The following is a 12,544-nucleotide window of genomic DNA, read 5'->3' on the forward strand; positions in this document are numbered from 1 at the left end:
TCTTGTTTTATGGCCTATAGGTAGGTGTATTATTAAATGTTCTATTTGTATCTGTAAAGAATGTATATTCTGCTCTTTTGGGGTGGAGTATTCTATAAATGCCAGTTAGGTCAACTTAGTGTTCAAACATTCTAAATCCTGTGATTTTCTAATTACTTGCTCTGTCAATCTTGAGAAAGAGGTATTTAAATCCCTGGCTATCACTATGACTTGATCTATTACAGTTCAATCAACTTTGGGTTCATGTATTTTGCATGTATTTAATGCATTTTAAAACTGTTATTAGGTGCATAAATGTTTAGGATTTTTATAACCTCCTAATGATTTTATTATCTCTATGAAATAAACATATTTATTCCTGGTAACCTTATTTGCTCTGAAATATACTTGGATATTAATAAAGGGTGAAGGGTTTGCAGGAACAATTATAAAGGACACATGGACAATAACAGGGAGGTGGAAACAGGGGAGGGAGGTAAAGAAGGCTGGGGTGTTGGGCTGGAGTGGAGGGAAAAGGCAGAAAACTGTACCTGAACAACAATAAAAAAATATATAGCTATTTCACCTTTCTTTTGATTAGTTTTAGCATAGTATATATTTTATAGTCTTGTATTTTTAACTAATTTGTGTTATTTTTTTATCCAGTATGACAATTCTGCCATTTAGCAAGGGTGTTGGGCCATTTATATCAAATGCAATTGTTGGTGACTAATTTAAATCTGTTATCTTTCTATTTGTTTTGCTTTTTCAGGCTGTTATTTTTTTTACCTTTTCCTCTTGTTCTGCTTTCTTTGGGATCAAGTATTTTTATTGTTCCATCTTATCTTCTTCCTTAGCTAACTAGTTATTTCTCTTCGATTTTTTATCTTAGTGGGATTTTTTAAGGGTTTATAGAATACGTGTTTAACTTACCATGGACTACCTTCAAGTGATACTGTACTATTTCATGTATAGTATAAGCACCTTGCAATGAAATACTTCTTTCCTCCCTTTCCAGCCTTTGTGGTGGTGTTGTCATACATTTTCCTTTTATGTACGTTTTAAATAATACACACATTGTGGTTATTTTCATTTAAACTGTCCACTGTAGTTGTAAATTCATTTTATATCATCAGGGGCAGTGCTTGGTTGGAGAGGGTGATTATAATACAGTCCTCGTTGTCTTCAGCTACTTGGATGCTCACCATAATTTGTTTTAATGAGATGAAGAGTGATAATTTTACTTAAAAACCCAGATTCTCTGGTATCTTTAGCCAAAAGTACTTAAATGTTATAGAATTTAAAGATGATTTATGATTTAAAATGACACAAGTGATCCAAATTTGTTGATCATCCTAAAATAACAAGTGACTATCAATAGAATACTAAGTGATTGTTCCCACAAGATAAATATTTTAGGTTCCACCAAGTAAGAGCATCTAAAAGCAAAGTATCCAACACAGTTAAAAACAACATGCTTCAGCATTGAACGTGATGTCTCTTCACTTCATGTTTTTTTTTCTGGTTTCAGTTTATACATAAGCCCTTTAGACATAACTCATAACCTAAACTGGCTATGAAAACAAGAAAAATATGTCTTATGAGACATATATATACAATGTTATAAATACTGTAATGAAAATAAAGATCATACACAAAAGAAACCAATCTGAAGAATCCAGAAAATTTTCACACCAAAATCACTGGTCTTACATGCTGAGTTTTCCAGAGCAGAGAAATTTATAAATCATGCTATGAACAAGGAATAGAAGACATAAAAGTAAGAAGTTTTGGAATGAGTGGGTCAGGCAGGAACTGACTAGAAGGAATTGATTTGAATATTATACATTGTAACTTTTTGGAGTGGTTATAAAGGAGGACAAATAGACAGGCTAAGTCAAAAGTGAAAAGAATCTTTGAAATTTTGACTTCATTTTTCAGCCAGAGATTCTTACCCTGACACCCATGTGCTACCACCCACCACATGGGTTTCATAGATAGATTTTAGAGAAGTTGGTAAATGCAGACATTGCATGGAAAAAAATGTGTATTTGTTTTGTCCAAAGACTGTGTTGAATTAGTCTATGTTGTTGAGAATTGGCATAAAGTAGTACATGATATTCCCTATTATCTTTTACTATCTTACAATCTGTAGTGATGTCCCTCTTTCATTACTGATATTAGTAATTTTTGTTTTCTCTATTTTTTTATTCTTATTGGGGGTTTGTTGCTGTTTACATATTTCAAATGACCAACTTTTGGTTTTGGTGATTTTTCTCTATTATTTGTTTTTTTTTCTAATTCATTGATTTTTCACTCTTTATGATATCCTTGATTTTACTTATTTGCACTTCTTTTCCTTGTTTCTTATGGTGAAAGCTTGGATCATTGATTTTAAGGCTTCTTCTTTTCTAAAATAAAGCATTAAATCTATTTTCTTTCTGAGGATTGTTTTAGCAGTCACCCACAATTTCTGATATATTGTGTTTTATTATCATTCACTTCAAAATATCTCCTAATTTCTCTTGTAATTTCTACTCTAACACATGGGTTATTTAGAAGTTGATCAGTTCCATATGTTTATGATATTTTTCTATGTAGCTTTTGTTATATATTTCTAATTTAATTCTATTCTGATCATAGAATATATGATTTAATCTTTTGACATTTATGGAGACTTATTATATGGCCAGCATATGATATATCTGGTCAGATGTTCCTATGTACTTGAAAATATGTGTATGTTTTAAATCTGTAATTATTTTTCTTTAACTTATCAATTTTTGCTTCTTATACTTTGATGTTCTGTGATTAGGCACATACACATTTAATGTTATGTGTTCTTCATGAATTGATCCTTTTATCATTACAAAAAGTTTCCCTTTATGGCAAACTGCTTTTTTAGGGTCTTCTTTATTGGATGTTAATATACCAGCTTTCTTATGATTAGGTTTTGCATGTCCTTTTTCATTCTCTTATTTTCTATATACAACCATCCTTATATTTATGGACATCTCTTAATAAAGGCTACATATAGTTGGGTCTTTTATTAAAATTTTTTATTCTGACAATCTCTCCCTTTTAATTAGAATGTTATCCCATTTATATTTAATGTGAATATTGATATGATTAAGTTTATGTTTACCATCTTGCTATTTGTTCTCTATTTGTTTCATCTCTTCTTTGTTCCCTTCATCCTCCTTTCCTAAATTCTCTTGCATTAAGTATATTTATGTATAATCTTTTATCTTTTCTATTAGTTTTTAAACTACATCTCTTCTTTTTTTCCCCAATGGTTACACTGTGGACTACAATATTCATTCTTAACTATCATAGTCTATCTTAAATTATTTTTGTACTCATTCACATGTAAACTAAGAACTATCAACTTTATAATTCCATTTATTTTCTTCCATACTTTTTGCTATCTTGTTATATATTTTACCATTAAATGCTTTATAAACTTGACACTAAATATTATTTTTGCTTTCAACAATCAACTGTCTCCTAAAGGAAATAAAAAATATTTTTATACTTACCTACTTTTTTCTTTTTAAAAAATCCATTATCAATGCTCTTTGTGTCATCCTATGAATTGGACTGTCTATTTAATATCATTTTCTTTCTACCTGAAGAACTTTCTTGAGCATTTCTTTTTTTATTTTATCTGTTCAGAAAAGTTTATTTTTCTTTAACTTTTTGTTGTATTTTTCCCATTACCATTTAGTTCCTGTATACCCCTGCCACAATAACCACACTGTTGCTCATGTCCATGAGTCCTTTTTCCTTTTTTCTCAATCCCTCTACCGCCTAACCTCTTCTCTTCCCACTAGCTGTCATCCTGCTTTTTATTTATAAGTCTGTATTTGAATGTGTTCAACATCTCTTATAGTGTTAGTTTGCTATCAACAGATTATCTCAGCTTTTGTTTATCTGAAAATATTTTGTGCCCTGGCTGGCATAGCTCAGTGGATTGAGCATGGGCTGCGAATCAAAGTGTCGCAAGTTCGATTCCCAGCCAGGGTACATACCTGGGTTGCAGGCCATGACCCCCAGCAACCACACATTAATGTTTCTCTCTCTCTCTCTCTCTCTCTCTCTCTCTCTCTCTCTCTCTCTCTCTCTCTCTCTCTCTCTCTCTCTCCCCCTCCCCTCCCTCTCTAAAAATAAATAAATAAAATCTTTTAAAAAAGAAAATATTTTGCCTTCATTTTGAAAGATATTTTCACTGGCTATAGATTCTAGATTGATCTTCCCCCCCCCCCAGCATTTTTAAAACATCATTCCATTTTTCTCTGGTTTCCATTGTTTCTTATGAGAAGTCAAATATAATTCTTACCATTGTTTCCCTTTTAGGACTTCAATTACATATGTATTAGACTGCTTGATATTGTTTCATGAGAAAATGATACTCTGTTCAGTTTTTTTATTTTTCAACATTTTTTCTGCTTGCATCAGTTTGGATCATTACTCTTGATTTGTCTTTATGTTTATCATCCTTTCTCCTGTATTTGCTCCTTGTATTGAGTTTCAATTTCTCTAGTTTACCTTTCTGTTCACCAGTTCTGCTCATCTTGTACAAAATTTTTTAACATATTTATATCAATTGTAAAGTCCTGGTCTGCTAATTACACTATTTGAAGCACCTGTGGATCTGCCTGTTGATGTTTTTTCTCTTGATCATGCATCATGTTATCTTGCTTTTTTACATATTTCATGATACCTTTACAATATGTAATTAACATTAGAAGTTTATTAATGAGATACTTTACATTCATTTTTTCCATACTATTCAAAATCTGTGCAATATGAAGATTTTCATTTCATCTTCAGTCTGGTCTCCATTACATCTCTTGCCCTTCAGTTAAAGACATGACCATTCAGTCCTTTATCCAGTTCCTCAACATGTCCTATAGTTCTATATTCAAAATATATCCTGAATCCCTCCACTTCTCACCACCTTTACTGCTACCACCTTAAGTCCAAGACACCATAATTTCTTGTTTAGACTTCTCTGATAATTTTCTATCTGATTATATTGTTTTTATTCTGCTCCCATACCTCTACTTTTTAGTCTGTTATTTAGAAAACAGCAATAGTCATCTTAAAACACAAATGTGTAATCTTCTGTTGCTGCCACCATGGTTAGGATAAAATTCAGAATTCTTTATGATGGAGTCTACTTCTCCTGGCAGCTGCTAATTTCTTTCACCACATTCCCCCGTTACTCCACTCCAGCCACATCAACTATATTTATTTTTAAAAAAATATGCCAAGCTTATTCCTGTCTCGAGGGCTTTACATTCTCTCTGGAAGACTCATACCCAAGATCTTTACAGGGCTTGTTGTTTTACATCATTAAAGTCCTAGTTTGAATGTCAGCTCCTAAGTAATAGATCACCTTTTCAAATAATTCTTAACACTATCTATTCTATTACATGGTTTTCTTTTTCTTCTGAGCACTTATAGCTATCTGAAGTTACATTTTTGTCAGTTTATTTTCTGCTTTTTTACTGCTTCACTAGAAACTAAGTTGTCTTACTCACTGTTGTATCCCCTGCATCTAGAACAATAAATACATGGCACACAGTGAATACTGTGTAAGTGAGTCTGAAAGATCTCAGCAGACAGATCAGGTGTCTGACCTAATCAAATAGTTGCTTGGGTTGCTGACCAAAGAGCTTTATAAGAATAAAAAGTACTAGTATAAACTAATTCATGCCATCTTTTTCCAATGCTTATTAGTCTTTGGGATGTAGAAATTTTCAACAATGCCTGCTAATCTGCTAATTTGCCTCTTTCCACCCGCTAATTTGCCTCTTTCTGTCAGTGGTTACTAGCCATTAGTTTCTCCTACCCAGCTTCTATCTAACTTGCCTTACAAGAGCTTGCTTTTAAACCAGAAATTTTCTTTGCTTGCTTCGCCATCTCTTTGCTTGGCTTTTCTTTCTTTAACAAGCACAACAGCATGCTGCTGCATCTTCAAAGAGTAAATTAATTCCGTCCGCAAAGGGGTCAAGTGCTAGAAAGTGCATAGCCATGCAGTTTGCATGGCAGGATACAGAAGATATGATGCTAATAAGATTCTAAGATGAGAACAGCAGACAGTCTCTGGAGATTCAGATGAAGGGGTCTGTAAATTTTAAAAGAAATGGTCTCCGAAAACTAATGATGTCTGCTTTCCAATTCATTAATAATGTGGAGTGGGGAGATGGGAGTGAGATCCAGGCCATGCTTTGAAATATCAAAATGTAACGAGGAAGAAAACAGTAAGAGTGATCTCAATGGGGTCATAAAGCTGAGAGAAAGAGGCAAAGTGTAAGAAGATGTGGTGGTGCTATATGGAGGGGAGGGAATCAATCCACCCCATGTGTGTATATATATGTGCATATAGTACTTTTATCTATATATGAGTAGATAAAAAGTTTTCAGTTAGGAAAAAAAATACTGCAACATTGATAAGGCTTTTGCAATTTTCATATTTAGGGTGACGCAGAGAATACTTCAAGTATTATAAAAACACATCTAAGCCGTCAGCCTCTCCATATTTACAAATGCTGCCCTTCACCTCTTTCCACTGCATACAAGGAACTGAGTAACACAAACCTCAACCTTGTTTGTAGTTAATAGAGGAAGAAAAAAACCCTCAGGCAAAGCCTAATGAACCAAGAGCAATTCTGAGCTCTCCTCCGTAATATCTGCCGAGGCAGTGTCTTTCCAAGGGCTGCCTGGACATATCGTGTGACCTTGCTGCTTTACATCATTAAAATTTCCCATTACTGGAATGGTGTTTGCATGGAGGAGCCATTGTGCAGATATTATGGCTGAGTTTCTCCCTGCTGCATTTGGAGTTTGTGCTAATAGAAAATGCCTCTCTGCTTGAACAGTTCTCTCGAGCTGGGAGGTATGCAGCAGCGGGAGAGTTTAGCTTTGGCTTTTATTTTGACAAAGCTATTACATTTTGCAGATTGAGGTTATGGTCTTTTCTCCTATCTCTGTATTTCATCTGCATGATATTTTCTGATCTCCCTTTTAAACCCCCATTAGTTATGATTGAGGCTCTGGGGTGGCAGCCTGCCTTGGAGCCGTGATATTGTCAGCTTTTCCTGCAAGCCACTAAATAGACTGATTCAGTAGTGTTCAGTCATGTGGAACTTTCCAACGCTGCCAGCCTCAGAAAGGAGACAGTTGTTTGCCAGATGGACACTTGCATGTGTACTGCAACCTCCAAGGGACCAACAATCTTAAAAGCAAAAGTGCAGCCTCATTCTCCAGGGCCATAATTTCTATCGGCCTCGAGCGTCTTCTGAGCTTCTGAGCTTCCTTCTTCAGCAGATGGCCTGCTGCACCATGAAATTGCGGAGGCTGTGGCATTTCCAAACCCCAGGCCCACCCTCAGCCTGTTTTGCTACCCTTATAAGAAGGTGCTATTCTTGTTGTACTCTTCCTAACTTTGTTTCATCCACAGTCAGGTACATATTCATGCAACTCTATTCTTATGATTTTAGCAGGAAGTTTTACAATGAAAGCTTTAACCTAAGAGATGGAAATATTTCTAATTACTGGTTATACAGCAACAATCTGTTTAGAACCAACTGAAAGGGAGAGATTCCTTGGCCAGCCGTCCCAAGTGTCTAAGCAAACCATCGCCAATTGAGAGATTTCAAACCCAAAGCTAGTGCTTTTAATTTCTAAAGCAAGGTAGTGTGACCATTTTTTTTTATCCGACGCTTTCCTATTTTAGGTAAGCACAGTGAGTTCTTCCCGAAAGAGTCCCCGAAGCTGAGGTTGTAGCACAGCCCTGCGCCTCCGGCGCTTCGCTTCGTCCACCTCCTCCTGAACGTGTGGGATGTGGCAGTCCAGAGTGGAGAGTGTCATGTCATGGAGAAGGGGTTGTAGAGGTGAGGAACTTATTTCCTCAGGAAATCTCATTAGTGATGCAATGCCTGTTTCCATTGAGGATTCTGCTCCTGGGCTTTGTTTTCAACTGAGTAAGCCAGCTTGAAAGCTGTCTGGTGACTCACAAAAGGTCACACTGAGAGTCGGGGCCCTGACCAGAGCATGCCACCTACCTGTGATTGATGTGTATTAAAGCTGTCTTGAGCCACTCATAAACACAGCAAGAATCCTGTTCTCTTTTCGTCAGTGCTCTTGACCAAAACTTGATTTACTGTTTTGAAATCAGCTGCTCTTTCAGTCTTCTACAATAGCTTCTTTAATAGCTTGTTGTACAGTTGATGACAATTTGGAAAAGCTCACATATTCAATATATTTTTTAAATTGGCTCTGCACTATTCCAGGTACCAAGGCTTTATAAACAGTATAATTGTTCCCTGAGTGTTTGCTGACCTAAAGAAAAGTGTTGATGAATCAGACTCTCCTTTTCTGTCTATGAGGGTATTGAGATGTGTATTCAATATCATAGAAATCACTGCTGAAAATTGGTTCCGTGGCCCTGAGGCTACTTACCTCAAAAGGTGAAATAGCAGAAGTACCTGCTAGAGAACACTGACTAGCTCTGCTGTTTCTTGATGAGATTGCTTTAAAGTTTGTAGAGAAGGGATTGAAATTGGATCTGAGTGTTAGAAGTGACAGTTCTTGTTCTGGTAAAGAAACAGCATCATCATCATCATCATCATCATCATCTTCTGAACCCACTGAGTATGTTTATCGGTTTGACACATATGATAATGAACTTTAAGACTGATGTCAGTATGACTGAGAGATTATGGTTGCATAATCTTAGCCAACATATGTGCACAAAATATACGACTTAACTGAAACACTGCAACAATTTAAAACAAATCTCTATTTCTGATCAACATAATTGTTACTTTTTGATGGCATGGGCAAGTTGAACTGCTCCCTGACTTCCCATAGCCACTTCCATATTTGTATTTAGGAATGCCTGCTGGGGTGATCTTCAGAATACCTAACAACTCACTTGATTGCTACAGTGACCATTCAGAATGGATTTACCACTCACACAATGAATGCTGATGTCTCTGTATTGTAACATCTAACTGAACATCAGCTCTGCTCTTTATTCCTCTCCATTTGTACAAATTCTACCTATCCTTCAAGGTATGGTTTAAGTTACTTTTTATAAAGACTTTCTTGTTCTCTACGGTTCTATTTCTTGACTCTGAATTCTATACTACTTTAGTGCTACACTACTCCCAATTGTCCCTATATCATGTGCTGTCTTCTGTTGTTCTATTTTTTTCAGATTCCCCATTGCACAGTATTATGAATGTATATGCATTTCAGAAATATTCTGAACATAGAATATTCTGCTGAAAATACTCAGAGATGATGTTTAAAAGTGCTATATTTGGTGTAGTGGTAATTTGAATTTCTTTTGTGGACTTAAGCTTGATATCCAAGTAGTCCTTTTTCTGTTAGAAAAGCCACATGAAAAATTACATTTTAGCAAAGAACTATAGCATCAAGACACTGTCACCAGTGCCTTTTCCACTGTAGGATTCCTTTTCTCATATATTCTGTCTGTTTCCCAGATGATGAGACACTTTGCTCCGCTCCGGTTAACTTGGAGAACTGTGGGTGAGATCTGCTGTAGCAATGGAAGAATTCAGTTTTACCAGAACCTATGGAAAGTTGTGTGTGATTCTGTATACATTTAGTCACAGTTTCAGATTTAAGTAGCATAGATCATTTCTCTTCAGAACAGACAAAAATGACATATTCAGATAAATTTATGGAAATTTCCCAAGCTTTTTGTTGAAAGTTTCATTAGATTATTTGGAACTGGGAGCATTTTTTTTTCTCCACAGAAATGATATCAAGAGAGCAAGGTTTCAAGCTAGTCATACAGTGACTCATTATCATAGCTTCCAACAAAGAAGGGGGCCTGGGCTATGCCAAGAGGGTTTTAAGAAAGAAAGGTGAAAATGGATTCTCTGAGAAAGGCTGTGGGGGGAGGCATCTCCAAGACATAGGGTGTCATTCCAGGTGATAGCTAGTGTACTTATATTATACAGCTAGAGTAGGGTATAAGTGGTCTTATAAAGCAAGTGTGAATAAGTGGGGAATTAGCACTTGCTTCCTGAACACAACTAGTATGAGCCAACTAGTAGAACAGTAAAATAACATTAGAACAAAATTAGAAGAGCTAGTCCTTAGTCCTGGCTCTGCTACAACCTCTGTGGTTGAACCTGAGCTCATCATTGCACCTCTCTGGGCCTGTTGGCTCACCTGCAAAAGAAGGGCTTCACTTTCCAAGGCTTCTTTCAGCTAGAGCAAATCATGACCATCATCTTTCCTGCAATGCCGTCTCTGCCCAAATCCCTGTTCTGTCCTCTTCATGCTGCCTCTGTACCTTGTAATTATTTAATTCTGCTGAATCTAGCCACCCCTTTTATTCAACCCATATTCTCTCACCTCCCTTCCCCAAAGGCTAGCAATAATAAAACAGAGGGGAAAACCACTTATGCACCTACTGTTTATCACAGACCATATTCTATTTAATGTAAATATGTCCATGCTTATTCTGTCTTAATCTGAAAGCTTATCGAGTACAAAGGCTATGCCTTTGTTGTTTATTTCTATAATAAATTTTAAGCACCTGATGAATTTGGAAAATATGTAATAAAGACAACAATGTGGATATGTTGAATTAAAAGGTAGTATTCCCTCACAATTACTTTTTTTTGTTATTTTCCAAAGAAAAGGAACAATGATGCCTTGCTAAAATCATGGAAATCAATGATACATTGGAGAAGAAAACTGAGATTTGGGGAAAAGGAGATAAAACTAGGCTAGCTGGCTTATTTACATTTGGTTTCTGCATGGCATTCTCCCAGACAAAAAATCAGGGTTACCTACTGAGACACCTCAACTCGAATTTTGATTAATTTCCTCATGCTGCATTTGGGGACTACAAAGTGTATAAGGAAATTTTTTTGAGGGGCAGCAGAGTGGTAAAAATATTTGATACCTTGATTCTGGAAGCAGCTACACAACTGTTTGCTGAAATTCACAGAACTGTATACCTAAAAAAAGAATACATTTTATTTAAGGTAAGTTATGTTTTAATAAACCTGACTAAAATTAAAAGATTATAAAAGACATGTATATCTGTACTAAAACAAAGATAACAAAGTAAAACGGTCTATAGATTTATTCATTCACTTGTTTTAAACTTATAAGAGCAAACTTCAAAAATAAGAAATAATACTTTAAAAATTGAACAAATTGACTCAGGAAAAAGAGTATTCTTTTATGTATTCTTTTGATATTTCTGAGCTGATAGTAGAATATGGCTACTTGTGCACACACTTGGCATTGTCTTCCTTCTACTACTTGGAGAGAAGGAGAGTTGGTGTGTGTTTCTCTGCTTTAAGCAGAAAAAAATTCCTACTATGCCCCTAGACACTTGCTCTTACATCTGGGAGACATGGCCATGCCTAGCTTCAGTAACATCTGAGAGAATGAGTATCTAACTGTTTTAGCCTCTACCATCGGCACTAGGCGAGGAATAAGAAAATGAGGAATGGGTGTTCAATGAACAACGTCTGCAGTAATACCGTAAATACACAATGCATTAAGCTAGAAGAAAACTATAAAATAAACCCAACTGGATGGAGAAAATTAAAAAGTAAAAAGCAAGAAATAATGAAGCAAAAAGCCTAAAAGGACTACTTAATAAAACCATTACCTGGTTCTTTAAAAGCCCAACATAATTGTGAAACCTCTGGCAATCCTGATCAAGAAAAAAATAGAAGAAACATACGTAAACCACAGAAGTTAGGGAACATAAGTACAGGCATGGAATTTTTTTTTCAAGTGTAAAAGCTAAGTCTAAATTAATGCTAACAAATCTGGAAATCTAAATTTAAAAGATTGATTTCCCCCCCAAAAATGTATCATAAAAATTGGTTCAACAAGATACAGAACAGTATTACAGAAGAAATTTTAGAAGTAGTCAAAGATATATCTCTTAATAAGACTCTAGACCAAATGGTATTATGGGTAAATAACATTAAAGCTTGAAGAGATAATTCTTAAGTTAAATAAAGTTTCCAGAATAAAAGCCTCCCACCTAATTCTATATGGCTATCATAATCTTGATTATAAATCCATATAAATAATAAATAACAACAATAAGCCAATTTAATCTATGAAAGTATGTTTAAATCCTAAATAAATGAAACTGCACTGTTTTAAAATAAAATAATGTATTTCTACCAGATACAAGATTCAAGTTATGGATTAATTAAAATTTATGTCCAGAATGCAAGGATAATTTAACATTAAGAAACCTATTAATTTAATATATTACAATATCAGATTAAAGGAGAAAACCTGTATAATTATCTTAAAAGATGCCAAAAATAGCAGTTTGACACCTATTCCTAATTAAAAGCAATTTAAAAAATCCTTTTGCAAGATGAGAAAAATAAAAAACCAATACCTTAATCCAATAAAGGCATATATCAGAAATCCATAATGAACGTTAAATAAAGGTGTTTGGCAAAGACGGCTAGCTGTACCCAACTACCAACCAGTTCTCTTTTTCTCCCTTAGAAATACAAAACCTGATTTT

This window comes from Phyllostomus discolor, chromosome 12, assembly GCF_004126475.2.
Source record: "Phyllostomus discolor isolate MPI-MPIP mPhyDis1 chromosome 12, mPhyDis1.pri.v3, whole genome shotgun sequence".
In the NCBI taxonomy this organism is placed as follows: Eukaryota; Metazoa; Chordata; class Mammalia; order Chiroptera; family Phyllostomidae; genus Phyllostomus; species Phyllostomus discolor.